The 15,320-nt window shown below is 34.9% G+C and overlaps 1 protein-coding gene and 1 non-coding gene across 2 annotated transcripts in view; both read right to left on the bottom strand.

Moving 5' to 3' along the window:
• Lmpt (four and a half LIM domains protein limpet) overlaps nucleotides 1-15,320 on the bottom strand; it is a 539,983-nt gene that overhangs the window by 393,363 nt on the left and 131,300 nt on the right. The window lies entirely within an intron of this gene.
• LOC142237323 (U4 spliceosomal RNA) lies at nucleotides 13,849-13,988 on the bottom strand. The gene has a single exon (XR_012722456.1). It is a non-coding gene; the product is annotated as a U4 spliceosomal RNA (small nuclear RNA).

Genomic DNA, 15,320 nt, shown 5'->3' with positions numbered 1-15,320 from the left:
AAAAATAAAAGGCATTTTAGAGCGATGGTGTTAAATGCTAGTAAAAAACTGTTCACGCCTAAATAAATTTATGTTTATATTATAAAATTATTTAAGTATGTTTATACTCGACTCCACGTTCTTCTTTTGTTAGTTTTTGAATTCCTTCCAAATTTTAAAGTTTTGTACCAAAAACAGTTTTTTGTTACAAAATTGTTATTTTTGCAATAAAAAATTAATATTTTATCCAAAAATCAGTCAATTTCGTTTATATCAAGCACTGTTAATGACTATAAATCTTTAATAACCCACATTTCGAAGTTTCATTATAAAAATTTAATATAGTATAAATATAAATGTGTAAATTAAAAAAAAAAAAAAAAAAAAGTGTTCGGTCGGAGCAGGGATTGAACCCACGACCCTTTGCATGCAAGGCAGACATGCTAACCACTGCTCCACGTGGCAAACAAATGTATGTTTCTGTTAAATAATGTTATGTTTGCATGGGCTCGTGGGCGCTGCAAATGTAACTTATAACGATAATTATCTGCTGGTGACCTTGACAGCTACGTAGCCCAGTGGATAGTGTGTTGGCTTACAAACTGTATGGTACTCGGTTCGATTCTCCGTGCAGGCGAAAGGTGAAATTTAAAAAAAATTATAAAAGTGAATAATTTCTTCAACATTATTTGTATTACAGAAAAAGGTGCCAAGAATTAAAATATTTCGTGGAAGTGCAAATAACGAGTATGTTAGGGAATGAGCACAATCGTCTTTGGGAAAAATTCTTCCAAGCATATAATATTTTTGGGCTCAAAATGCTCCCAAACATATAATATGTTCACATAAAACAAACATACTAATGTTTCGGCAGTATCCAATAATATATGTGCTTCCTGCAAAATATGTTTGGAACATATGTTAAAGAAGCGATTTTTTTTGAGGGTGCACAATCGAATTACTTGGGTTGTGGTATCTTAAAACTTCTTAACATCGTTTTCTAAATTGTGAGTTAGTCCATACGTGGTGTTATTAGACGAAAAAGGTATGTATAAATAAGTCTCCAAATATTTACGAATCGATATGAACTTTTGCACGATACGTGGAGAACCAGAAATTGAAATATTGAAATATAAATATATATACCTATAGATCGATATGGACCTAGTTAGGCATGGTTGTTAACGGCCATATACTAGCACAATGTACCAAATTTCAAATCACTCGGATGAAATTTGTCCTCCAAGAGGCTCCAAAACCAAATCTCGAGATCGGTTTATATGGGGGCTATATATGAATATGGACTGATATGGACCACTTTTGGCATGGTTGTTAAATATCATATACTACCACCACGTACCAAATTTCAACCAGATCGGATGAATTTGGCTTCTCCAAAAGGCACCGGAGGTCAAATCTGGGGATCGGTTTATATGGGGGCTATATATAATTATGGACTGATATGAACGAATTCCTGCATGGTTGTTGGATACCATATACTAACATCACGTACCAAATTTCAACTGAATCAGATGAATTTTGGTCTTCCAAGAGGCTCCGGAGGTCAAATCTGGTGATCGGTTTATATGGGGGCTATATACAATTATGGACCGATGTGGACCAATTTTTGCCCAGTTGTTGGAGATCATATGCTAACACCATGTACAAAATTTCAGCCGGATCGGATGAAATTTGCTTCTCTCAGAGGATTCGCAAGCCAAATCTGGGGGTCCGTTTATATGGGAGCTATACGTAAAAGTGGACCGATATGGCCCATTTGCAATACCATCTGACCTACATCAATAAAAACTACTTGTGCCAAGTTTCAAGTCGATAGCTTGTTTCGTTCGGAAGTTACCGTGATTTCAACAGACGGACGGACATGCTTAGATCGACTCAGAATTTCACCACGACCCAGAATATATATACTTTATGGGGTCTTAGAGCAATATTGCGATGTGTTACAAACGGAATGACAAAGTTAATATACCCCCATCCTATGGTGGAGTGTATAAAAAAGTTGCGTAACTTGAAGCACAGCACTGAGTGATCGACAGTGTCAAATGTCTTCGAATGATCCAATAGTACAAGAAAGCTAACCTTACCAAGATCAGTTTCTATTCTAAGATCCTCACAGACATCAGCTAGCGCACTAATACAACTATAACCAGGACGAAATCCCGATTGACTTGATGAAAGAAGTGATTTACCCTTCAAGAAGTCGGATATCTGTACATGTACTATCTTTTCAAATACCTTCCAAAGAAATGGAAGCAGTGATATGGGACGATATTCAGAGTTGTTCTTTGGGGTGGGGATGACTTTAGGATGTCTCCAAGGCTTCGGGAAGGAACTAGTAGTCAAAATTGTATTAAAAATAAAAGTGACAGATGGTAATAATAGGGGAAGTATAATCTTAGCAAACTTAAAATCTATGCCATCATATCCAATTGAGTCCGACTTAACCTTTGCAAAGGCGAGTAACACATCAGATTGAGTAACACATCGAAACTCAAAGCTATCCCCGCTGTCAAAGCATCGCAAAGCGTTAGCACCAGAGTTGGTCTGTATCAAACTCTTTTAGGTTTGCGACTGTCGCAAAGTTGTAAACGTCGTAAACGTCACATACGCGTCGTAAATGTAGAAAAAGTAACAAAAGTCGCAAACTGAAATACTTTAGTCGCGTCAGCTAGGCAGCGAATTCGATGATATCCAAGACGATGGTATGTGCGAAGAGTTTCAATTCTTAGGAATGTTCACAATTTTCGGTTTTAGTCCCCACATTTTCCCTATTGCCTTTTGCACGAGTTCAGGGTAACCGTGGATTTTCTAGTCCTTTCTTAGCTTTAAGTTCAGTCTCCTGTCCAATATAACCCCAAGGTATTTTGCACACTCACCAACGGGAATTTCGATACCACCTAAGAAAATAGGCTTGATCATGGGAAAACTTTCACAAATTTCGGCAGAAACTCACAGCGAATGCTGTCAAACTAAATTAAAAAATTTTCAGGATTTCTTCTATTCAAAATTTGGTTTTCTACAGCAGGTTTACGACTTTTGCGACATACGTATTATACCGTCGCAAATGTATGTCGCAAAAGTCACAGTTTGTGACAGGCCAACCCTGGTTAGCACCCGCGTAAAAACCAGTGTCCATTGTAGCCAATGGCAGATCCGTAAAAATCTCACTTAATGAATTGGCATCCCAATGGCAATCCCTCCCTCTAGTTCTGGCAACGCCAATATCACGTATTGCCCTCCACTTCTCCCTAGTTCCTAAAGCCGTGTTAAAACGATTCGAGTAATATTCTATCTTAGCACTCCTAATCAACGAATTCACGTGTCTCCTTGCCGCTCGAAACTCGTCCCTTAATGTCTCTGTTTTAAAACGCTTCCACCTCGAATACAGAAGATCCCGTTCAAGAATAGCTTCCCTAATTGCAGTACTAGGTTAGGTTAGGTGGCAACCCGATGTATCGGGCTCACTTAGACTATTCAGACCATTGTGATTCCACAGTGGTGAATTTCTCTCTTATCACTGATTCCATGCCCGATTCCATGTTAAGCTTAATGACAAGGGACCTCCTGTTTATAGCCGAGTCCGAACGGCGTTCCACATTGCAGTGAAACCACTTAGAGAAGCTTTGAAACCCTCAGAAAAGTCACCGGCATTACTGAGGTGGGATAATCCACCGCTGAAAAACTTTTTGGTGTTCGGTCGAAGCAGGAATCGAACCCACGACCTTATGTATGCAAGGCGGGCATGCTAAACATTGCACCACGGTGGCTCCCTCGTCCCTTAATGTTTCTGTTTTAACACGCTTCCACCTCGAATAAAGAAGATCCCGTTCAAGAATAGCTTCCCTAATTGCTTTACTAAACCAAGGTCTTGATCTTGTCGTGGTTCTCCTGGTTCTCACCGGAATACATAAATCGTATAAATTCCTTATATTGTCCTGAAAAAATGATACTTGATCGTCTACTCCTTCTAATTGATATATGTTACTCCAGTCGATTTGATCGAATTGACTATGTAGAAAATCGTAATTCAACCTGCTGAAGTTATATGTTCACTATGCCGCATTGGTACATTGTATGTAAGGAAAATTAAATCATGTTTGGAAATGTGACCATACACCACATCTTTTTCCTCTGTGTGTTGTATTCCAAATCATTCCAGATATAATTACCACAACTTTCCAGTTGTTTTTATAATCGTCGACGATTCAAGCGTATTTCATTTATGAAAGTCACAAATAAAATAAATTTATAATTGTCATTTTGTATGAACAATACAAAAAAATAACAACGAATCGAAAACACATCGAGTAAACACCATTTATTTGTTTTGTATTATTAAATTATTGTATTTCATACGAAACACAAAATTTTAACATTAAAAAGATAAACTTTGATCTGAGTTAAATCGCAGGTACGAGAATCTTAATTTTTATTTTTAATGCGTATGTACGCCTCAAGCACTAATAGCATTAGAGGGATGTTTCAAGACAAAGAAAAACAGATTGAGCTAAAAATCAGTCGAATGATACGCTACACCACAGCCCTACTGAATGAGTGGAACACTTAAGAGGTTTTTTTTGGGGTTTTTTCTACATTGGTATTCAAAGTAGTTCGTTCTTACTATTGGGAATCGAAAATTTTCTTCGGATTTAGTTCATACTGAGCTTTATACCACGTTTAGTTGATAAAATATTTGATAAAAATAGTTGATAAAAAATGAAAATTTCATTCGGCTGTTAAAAATGTTGAAAAAAATATATAGACATTTAACTACAAATAAATAATTTTTTACAAAGTAAAATTTATGGTTAACTAAGGACTTTATGTGTATGGTGGAGGGTATAAAAAGCGTCAAGTATAGGAATCAATACCAAAATCCTTAAATCAAGGTCAATACCTTTGAATCCAAGTAAAATTTGTTTGAATGTGTGCTGATAGTAGGTGTGCCCAACTGATGACTGCTTTCTCTTCGTATTTTCTTGATTTTTTATTAGAGTTTAAAGCATATAAAACCTATGTTAATTAACCACAAAAAAACTGTCAATAGTTTTTGTGTTTTTTGCTTTATTTTGGCTTTTCGTGGTCTGTAACTTTGGCGATTGCAAACTTTGATCCAAAACAATGAGAATTATTTTAAGGCAAAATTCTCACCAGACAAAACATTTGGAATTAAGCTGCTATGGCCAAAGTGGCCATTGGCAATTGTCGTGGCAGTGGCATAGAAGTTCACAAAATGAGGCCGATTCTGAAATCAGTAACCAACGCATTTGTTGCAAAGACAAAAGATTACAGTCTTTTTGAAAGAACTTGAAGTGAGACAAAACCCATGGACAGACAAAAAAAAACTTACATCAGTAATTAAATTAGCTAAATGGCTAAAGTGAAGAAAACAAAACAAAACTATAAAATATTCTCACTTTGATTAGCCCAGTTTTTCTAGCATTTTTTTATTTTGGTTTTTGTTTTCGACAAACAAACTCAATGTGAAGGTACTGCTGGTGTCCATTTATTGAGATTCCAATTCCTAACTTGGAATATAAGGCAATGACAGCAAATGAATGAATTCTCAATTCTCGCCTATGTTAGCAATTCCAAGTAATGTAAACCAGTTAAAGCGGTCGTATATAATGACTTTAGAACAAACAAAAAAAAACAACTAATCTGAAAATAGTAAAGAGAACAGAGGAACGACCACGGCCACGGCCTACGTATGATCTTGTATTTGAATGGTGTAGTCCAGCATATAATGTGATGACAATTTGTCCATTGCGAGACACGTTCAAATAATGCTTTCCCAAACTAGGTGACTTGGGTCTTCATAATTGGCAACAAGTACCTGCCATCGGCAAGTGTTACCACAACCCAAGTTATTCGATTTTGGATGAAGTCTTTTGTAGAACTTTCTACGCAATCCTCCATGGTGGCGGACACACTAGACTTGGCCAGACCGAACTTTCGGCCGTATACTTGGAAGCGATTGGTTTCGAAAATCAAAGGCTTTAGATGAAGCTCAGTATTCAAAATACATTGAACACAATATTTATGTGATATTAAAAAAAGCAGCCTTAATTTCAGTTTACAAACTATTAAAGACAAATTTTCTTGGAAATAATAAATTTTCATTTAAATAAAATTTATAATCTTTGCTTCAAAAAAAATTTTTTTTATTAAATTAGGACATATATTTTCGCTTTAAATATAGGCTAGGATTTATTTTGAGGATTTAGCATCTTTGACTAAAAGTTTGTTTTGGAATTATGAAAACATTTTTATAATTTGGATTTTTAAACTGACATTTGTTTGTTACACAGAAAAAAAAGATTGTTGTAAAACTGATGCTAAAATGAACTAATATTTATTTATTTTGTTTTAGTTTATTTTTAAATTTTTATAAGAAATTTTCCCCAGTCTAACAATTTTGTCTTTATTCCAAAAATTCCACATTTACAATCAAATCACAGTTGTGTCATTCATTTTATTATACCCTCTACCATAGGATGGTAACTTTGTCATTCCGTTTGTAACACATCGAAATATTGCTCTAATACCCCAAAAAGTATATATATTCTGGGTCGTGGTGAAATTCGAGTCGATCTAAGCATGTCCGTCCGTCTGTTGAAATCACGCTAACTTCCGAACGAAACAAGCTATCGACTTGAAACTTGACACAAGTAGTTGTTATTGATGTAGGTCGGATGGCATTGCAAATGGGCCATATCGGTCCACTTTTACGTATAGCCCCCATATAAACGGACCCTCAGATTTGACTTGCTGAGCCTCTAAGAAAAGCATATTTCATCCGATCCGGCTGAAATTTTGGTATATGGTCTTTAACAACCATGCACAAATTGGTCCACATCTGTCCATAATTATATATAGCCCCCATATAAACCGATCCCCAGATTTGGCTTGCGGAGCCTCAAAGAGAAGCCAATTTCATCCGATCCGGCTGAAATTTGGTACATGGTGTTAGAATGTGGTCTCTAACAAACACGCAAGAATTGGTCCATATCGGTCCATAATTATATATAGCCCCCCATATAAACCGTTCCCCAGATTTGATCTCCGGAGCCTCTTGGAGGAGCAAAATTCATCCGATCCGGTTGAAATTTGCAACGTGGTGTTAGTATAAGGCCGCTTATAACCATGCCATAATTGGTCCATATCGGTCTATAGTTATATATAGCCGATCTCCAATCACACAAAAATTGGTCCATATCGGTTCATAATCACGGTTGCCACTCGAGCCAAAAATAATCTACCAAAATTTTATTTCTATAGAAACTTTTGTCAAAATTTTATTTGCATAGAAAATTGTGTCAAAATTTTATTTCTATAGAGGTTTGTTAAAATTTTATTTCTATAGAAAGTTTTGTTAAAATTTTATTTCTATAGAAAATTTTGTCAAAATTTTATTTCTACACCCTCAAAAAAAATCGCTTCTTTAACATATGTTCCAAACATATTTTGCAGGAAGCACATATATTATTGCATACTGCCGAAACATTAATATGTTTGTTTTATGTGAACATATTATATGTTTGGAAGCATTTTGAGCCAAAAATATTATATGCTTGGAAGAATTTTTCCCAAACACGATTGTGCTCATTCCCTAACATACTCGTAATTTTCACTTCCACGAAATTTTTTAGTTATTGGCACCTTTTTCTGTAATACAAATAATGTTGAAGAAATTATTCACTTTTATAAATTTTTTAAATTTTACCTTTCGCCTGCACGGAGAATCGAACCGAGGACCATACAGTTTGTAAGCCAACACACTATCCACTGGGCTACGTAGCTGTTATAGTCACCAGTAGATAATTATCGTTTTAAGTTACATTTATATAGCATAGTTTGCAGCGCCCACGAGCCCATGCAAACATAACATTATTTAACAGAAACATACATTTGTTTGCCACGTGGAGCAGTGGTTAGCATGTCTGCCTTGCATACAAAGGGTCGTGGGTTCAATCCCTGCTCCGACCGAACATTTTTTGTTTTTTTTTTTTTAATTTACACATTTATATTTATACTATATTAAATTTTTTTAAATGAAACTTCGAAATGTGTGTTATTAAAGATTTATAGTCAGTAACAGTGCTTGATATAAACGAAATTGACTGATTTTTTGATAAAATATTATTTTTTATTGCAAAAATAACAATTTTTTAATAAAAAACTGTTTTTGTACAAAACTTTAAAATTTGGAAGGAATTCAAAAACTAACAAAAGAACGTGGAGTCGAGTATAAACATACATACATAATTTTATAATATAAACATAAATTTATTTAGGAGTGAACAGTTTTTTACTTGCATTTAACACCATCGCTCTAAAATTCCTTTTATTTTTCTTTAATAATTCATTTTAAAGAAAATAAACTTTTTAAATTGTTTTAGCTGTAAAACTCGAACTTAATGCCCGCTTTTATATTTGATGGTGTCCGTCAACTCCTCGTGGACTACTTTTTAATAAAGAGGAACTAAAGTTTGTTTTTTTACATTTTACTGTGTAATTTTTCACTATTTCCTCCTTATTTCATTTTACTGTCCCAACTCTAAAAAGAGTATAGTGCCCTTTCGTTATTTTTATGAAGACCCCTGATTTATTTTAACGAAAAATTGTGCCCATAATGCCAAAATGATAAACAAAACACATGTTCACACATGCATAAAATGCTGCTCTCAAGGCGAAAACATTGCAGTTTGTTTTTCAAATGTCTATTCTCTTTATTCAAATTAAATAATATTTAGACTTAAGCATATCAAAATTTTTAGCCTTATCATAAAACAGTTTTCCGAAACAACATACAAGCGGTTTCACAGAAATTGTTCTTTTTTCATTCTCTCGCTTTGTTATATTGATATCTTTCGTCAACCCTCCCGGTTTCCATCTCTATTTCTTTCTCTATACTCTCTTTTTGTCGCTCTCTGAATAAAATATCACAACATATATATGTTTACTCGAAATTTGTTAATTTATATATGTTTACATTCACACATATTATTTTTATGAAACATTCATGCCCCAAACATAATATATTCTAACATATTAACATAGATGTCCCAAACATTTAGTGTTAGTTTATGAACATTACATGTTCGCACTTAAATATATTGTGGTTTAAAATCGTGCCCGAAACACATTTTGTTTATATCGGAACATATGAAAAACATATTTTTCTAACAGTGTATAGAAAACTTTGTCAAACTCAATTATATACGTATTTAATCAGTCTTGTTTGATTTAATATATACCACGTATGGACTTACTTACAATTTAGAAGACGGTGTTAGGAGGTTTTAAGCTACCTTGCCATCGCCAAGCGTTACCGCAACTCAAGTAATTCGATTGTGGATGACAGTATTTAGAAGAAGTTTCGGCCTGGCCGAACTTACGGCCGTATATACTTGTTTTATTTACAATCGTTATTTCGTTCCATCTAGCATTTGTTGTTTTAATACAAGACAATTAGTTGTCTGAACTAAATACCTCTCTTTTGAAATTTTTGATCGAATTCGATAGGCACAACCAAGCTTATAAAACCTTTGTAACTGTCATTTAGTAGTCAGCACTTTCGTTTGGTACTCACAGCCGAATTCCTTTGAATATATTTTTTTGAAATGTCAATAAAATTATTACCATCAACGTTGAAGTATTGTGTGTTTTTTAATATCAAATAACTACAACTGAAAACGAAATATTTCTTATTCGTTTCGAAGTTTATCTGCCTCATCCGTGGACTGCCTATAAAATATTGTCGTGAACAACTCGCGCCGTGCGAAACTGGCCTTAGTACACTATATTGGCTGTGAAACTAAAATAATACACAGCAATATTGGCCATATTGCAAACAAATGGATTCAGGGTATTCAATGTTATGGTGCGCATCCTCAATATGGAATAATTGTGTTTAACACGGCGGCTCTGAAAAAATCCATCTCTACATCTGCCTTATATATATGAAACCCCAAAAAAGTGACCATCGGGGATAGGTTCGTATGTCGTTTTTAAAACTCCACACTAATTTCTTTACTTAATTTGTTGTATGTTTTAGACGGGCTACACTGAAAAAAATATTGTCGTGAGGTCAAAGATTTCATGTCTTTAAAATACGAATAAAAATTTTGCTTAGCATAGAAGACGCATTTCTCTAAAATAAAGTTATTTTCCTTGTCCAAAAGTCGATAAACTTTTCAATGAAGTCATATTGTCCTTATAATTAAGTGATTTGACTTAAAAATGGGTATCTTAACATGAAAGAAAAAATTTATAGGCTAAGGTCAACTTGACTTTAATAATTCAGAAAAATTCTTTAAATTTAATGAAATTGTCTTTAAATTTGTTGTCTTTTTGCATCTTGACTACAAAGCAAAAAATCGTTCAAATATAGGACATGTTTTTCAAAACTTTATTTTAAAGAAGTTTTTTACTTCAAACATAGCATAATTTCTACTGGAAGTCGAGTCCTAATTTGGAAAATAAAGTTGCCGTTAACTCGTTTTTGAAGGACTTTGATAGCATATGAAGAAAAAAGCTGAGAAAGCGAAAAATTAAAATTTGCTTCCTAGAAGCAAATACACAAAACCTAAATTTAAAAGAGAATTGCGTCTTAAAAGTATCCTTACTTGTATTCTCCGCTTCTTTAGCTCGGAATCAATACCAAATTTTTTAAAGTAAAGACAAAATCTGTGGAACCGAGTATGCTTTTTTTTCAGTGTATAGACAGTTCGGACACCATCTATAAATACTAATATGCTAAGAGTACCAAAGATTTAGCTCCATTATCTGTCGATTCCCCAACCTATTCATGCTGGAGGGTATACTTTTAAGGGTGAACATTTTTTGTAATGTATTAATATATTGTATTTAAGTATATGTACCTTCCTATCATCTAAAAAATATAAATAAAATGCAGTATTTTGTGGGATTTTGAGCAGGGCTGTGGAGTCGAGTCAATTTTGCTCGACTCCGGCTCCAACTCCAGCATTTCTTATTAACCTCGACTCTGACTCCGGAGTCGACTCCAGGTGGTGTACCTAAATCTCAATTGTAATTTTAAGGTATAGCGTTCCAAAAATAGACCGATATAAGTACTCTATTTTGCCATATGCGTTTATATGTCCAAAAGAAGTCTAATTTTAAATTTTGATACGCCTCGACGACAAACCTCAGCATTTTAGGGATGTAAAATACTCTACATTTTAATTTCAGGCCAATAAATTAAAATACGACACAAGACTATATAGAGACCACATCAAAATATGGGTATAACACCAATCTCTAAAATATATATTTATAAAACCACAAAATTTCAAAAAATAATTAGGCTTTCAGAAGTTTAAGAAGTAAAATCCTGGTATTGGTCTATATAGGCATTTTATAAAAAAAATAATTCTATATAAAATAGAAACACTAACAAAAAGCTACACAAAAATTAAAATGTCGGGCTAATCAGATGGAAAGTTTAGATGTTAAAAATGTAATGTGTCGGATATATAAAACAGATTTAAACTGCCAAAAATTAGGAGGGCGGAATAACAACTAAAGGGTGATTCTTTTGAGGTTAGGATTTTCATGCATTAGTATTTGACAGATCACGTGGGATTTCAGACATGGTGTCAAAGAGAAAGATGCTCAGTATGCTTTGACATTTCATCATGAATAGACTTACTAACGAGCAACGCTTGCAAATCATTGAATTTTATTACCAAAATCAGTGGCAGAAAATCCGCTTTTTTATCGACAAATTTTGTTCAGCGATGAGGCTCATTTCTGGTTGAATGGCTACGTAAATAAGCAAAATTGCCGCATTTGGAGTGAAGAGCAACCAGAAGCCGTTCAAGAACTGCCCATGCATCCCGAAAAATGCACTGTTTGGTGTGGTTTGTACGCTGGTGGAATCATTGGACCGTATTTTTTCAAAGATGCTGTTGGACGCAACGTTACGGTGAATGGCGATCGCTATCGATCGATGCTAACAAACTTTTTGTTGCCAAAAATGGAAGAACTGAACTTGGTTGACATGTGGTTTCAACAAGATGGCGCTACATGCCACACAGCTCGCGATTCTATGGCCATTTTGAGGGAAAACTTCGGAGAACAATTCATCTCAAGAAATGGACCGGTAAGTTGGCCACCAAGATCATGCGATTTGACGCCTTTAGACTATTTTTTGTGGGGCTACGTCAAGTCTAAAGTCTACAGAAATAAGCCAGCAACTATTCCAGCTTTGGAAGACAACATTTCCGAAGAAATTCGGGCTATTCCGGCCGAAATGCTCGAAAAAGTTGCCCACAATTGGACTTTCCGAATGGACCACCTAAGACGCAGCCGCGGTCAACATTTAAATGAAATTATCTTCAAAAAGTAAATGTCATGGACCAATCTAACGTTTCAAATAAAGAACCGATGAGATTTTGCAAATTTTATGCGTTTTTTTTTTTTTAAAGTTATCAAGCTCTTAACAAATCACCCTTTACTATACAACAGATGACAGCAATAGCTGTACAGTTACGAGTGTTTCTATAGAAGTAAAATGGTGAAACATCGATTTATAAACGGTCTATCAGTTATGGACAGTAGAGGCCATTAATTTCAAGTGGCTATTATGAAACAAACTTTCTCCCAACAGACCGGCTCAGATGGCACGTTGGCAGAAGTTTAATTTAAAATTACAGCTTCCAAGGACATCGGTTGTATAAGAAGATTTCTCAAGTAATTATGTAGGGCTATCATAAAATCATTTATTTATGGATCTCAAATAACTCTAAATTCGAAATTTCGGACAAATCTTATGAAAATTTTAAACTGTAAAAAATTTCTTAAAACAAATTGGAATTGATCAATTAAGCCCATATTCTAGTAAAACCTACTTTTTATATCACCGTGAAGTTTCACCCATATAAATACCCTTAAATGGCCTGAAATCCAGTACTTCGTTGTTCGATTAAAACCCCTAATGGAATCTAATTTGTCGAAATATTTATTTAGTTCGAAAGATATGAAGTGTTTTTCAAATGTCCATGAAATCGAAGAAACTAAAATTCAATTCTCAAAAACCAAGGCACTGAAGGAGAGATATGAAGAGTACAACATATTCGCTATTTGTTTTTTTTTTTTTAATCTGACTTGTTTTAACATCTAAACTAGAATCTCATTAAACTGTTTTTCGTTTTTGGTTTTAGTTTTTTGTTATTAAATTGTGTTACTCACTTCCGTCGTAACTGTGACAACAACCATTTTGTGGCAGACGGAAGCATGTGTCAATAATTAACTTGACCCAGGTGTCATTAACTTAATCGTACCAGAGTGAATACGAGTGTAATCTGTCATTATTTAAGTTTTACAAATTTGAGACTCTTACATTGAAATAAAACCAGATAAGACAATTTATTATAATAATGTTTCCTATTTTTAAGTGTAGCAAAGGTAGAGAAAATAATTGCAGCTGTGGAACGAAGTCCAAAGAATGTTTATATGTTAGATATTGCATTCCATCATTTTGTGGCTTGCATGAAAAAGTTGTCATTTCTGAGGGTTTCAAAGCTTCTCTAAGTGGTTTCACTGGAATGTGGAACGCCGTTCGGACTCGGCTATAAAAAGGAGGTCCCTTGTCATTGAGCTTAACATGGAATCGGGCAGCACTCAGTGATAAGAGAGAAGTTCACCACTGTGGTATCACAATGGACTGAATAGTCTAAGTGAGCCTGATACATCGGGCTGCCACATAACCTAACCTAACCTAACCGCTGAAAATCTTTTTGGTGTTCGGTCGTAGCAGGAATCGAACCCACGACCTTGTGTATGCAAAGCGGACATGCTAACCATTGCACCACGGTGGCTCCCTTGTCGGGCTTCCAAAAGTTGTCGTAGTGGACGGTATTTCACGTCCCCATGGCGGGGTATTGGTTAAAGTTTTCAACTAGCAATAATCGCACCTCGGTAGAACCTCATTGGTTACGATATCGCCTCTGCGCAAAGCGAACTTCCGAACGAAACAAGCTATCGACTTGAAACTTGGCACAAGTAGTTGTTATTGATGTAGGTCGGATGGTATTGCAAATGGGCCATATCGGTCCACTTTTACGAATAGCCCCCATATAAACGGACCCCCCAAATTTGGCTTGCGAAGCCTCCAAGAGAGGCAAATTTCATCCGATCCGGCTGAAATTTTGTACATGGTGTCAGCATATGATCTCTAACAACCATGCAAAAATTGGTCCACATCGGTCCATAATTATATATAGCCCACATATAAACCGATCCCCAGATTTGGCTTGCGGAGCCTCTAAGAGATGCAAATTTCATCCGATCTGGCTGAAATTTGGTACATGGTGTTAGTATATGGTCTCTAATGACCATACCAAAATTGGTCCACATCGGTCCATAATTATATATAGCCCCCATATAAACCGATCACCAGATTTGACCTCCGGAGCCTCTTGGAAGACCAAAATTCATCTGATTCAGTTGAAATTTGGTACGTGATGTTAGTATATGGTATCCAACAACCATGCAGGAATTCGTTCATATCAGTCCATAATTATATATAGCCCCCATATAAACCGATGACCAGATTTGACCTCCAGTGCCTTTTGGAGAAGCCAAATTCATCCGATCTGGTTGAAATTTGGTACGTGGTGGTAGCATATGATATTTAACAACCATGCCAAAAGTGGTCCATATCAGTCCATAATCATATATAGCCCCCATATGAACCGATATCGAAATTTGGTTTTGGAGCCTCTTGGAGGAGCAAATTTCATCCGAGTCAGTACAAATTTGGAAACCATGCCTAACTAGTCCATATCGATGTATATATTATATATACACGCTCATAAAAAATCGCTTCTGTAACATATACTCCCAAACATATTTTGCTTCAAGCATATACATTTTTGGGTATTGCCCAAACATTTATATGTTTGATCTCTTCGAATATATAATATGTTTGAAAGCATATTAGTCTAAACAATATATGTTTGGGTAGTCTAAGTTCCAAACATTTTGTATTTTTGCATCCAAATTTAATAATGTTGTCTTCCAAAAAACAATATGTTATTATGTGAACATATAATATGTTTGGAAGCATTTTGCACCCAAAAATATTATATGCTTAAAAAAATTCTCCCAAACAATATTGTGCTCAAAATTTTATTTATTTATTTATATATTTACAATCATAATGAATTATGAAAATAAACAGGTAATATAGGTGCTAACAACATAGGTTTTCGACCTGAATGCTCAAAATTTTGTTTCTGCCTAATTGTATATTCCCTCACATCTTTCTCACTTCCACGAGATTTTTTAGT

The sequence above is a fragment of the Haematobia irritans genome, chromosome 4 (assembly GCF_050003625.1).
Source record: "Haematobia irritans isolate KBUSLIRL chromosome 4, ASM5000362v1, whole genome shotgun sequence".
Classification (NCBI taxonomy): Eukaryota; Metazoa; Arthropoda; class Insecta; order Diptera; family Muscidae; genus Haematobia; species Haematobia irritans.
Note: the sequence above shows the minus strand (reverse complement) of the source record. Positions and strands in the feature narration are given on the sequence as shown.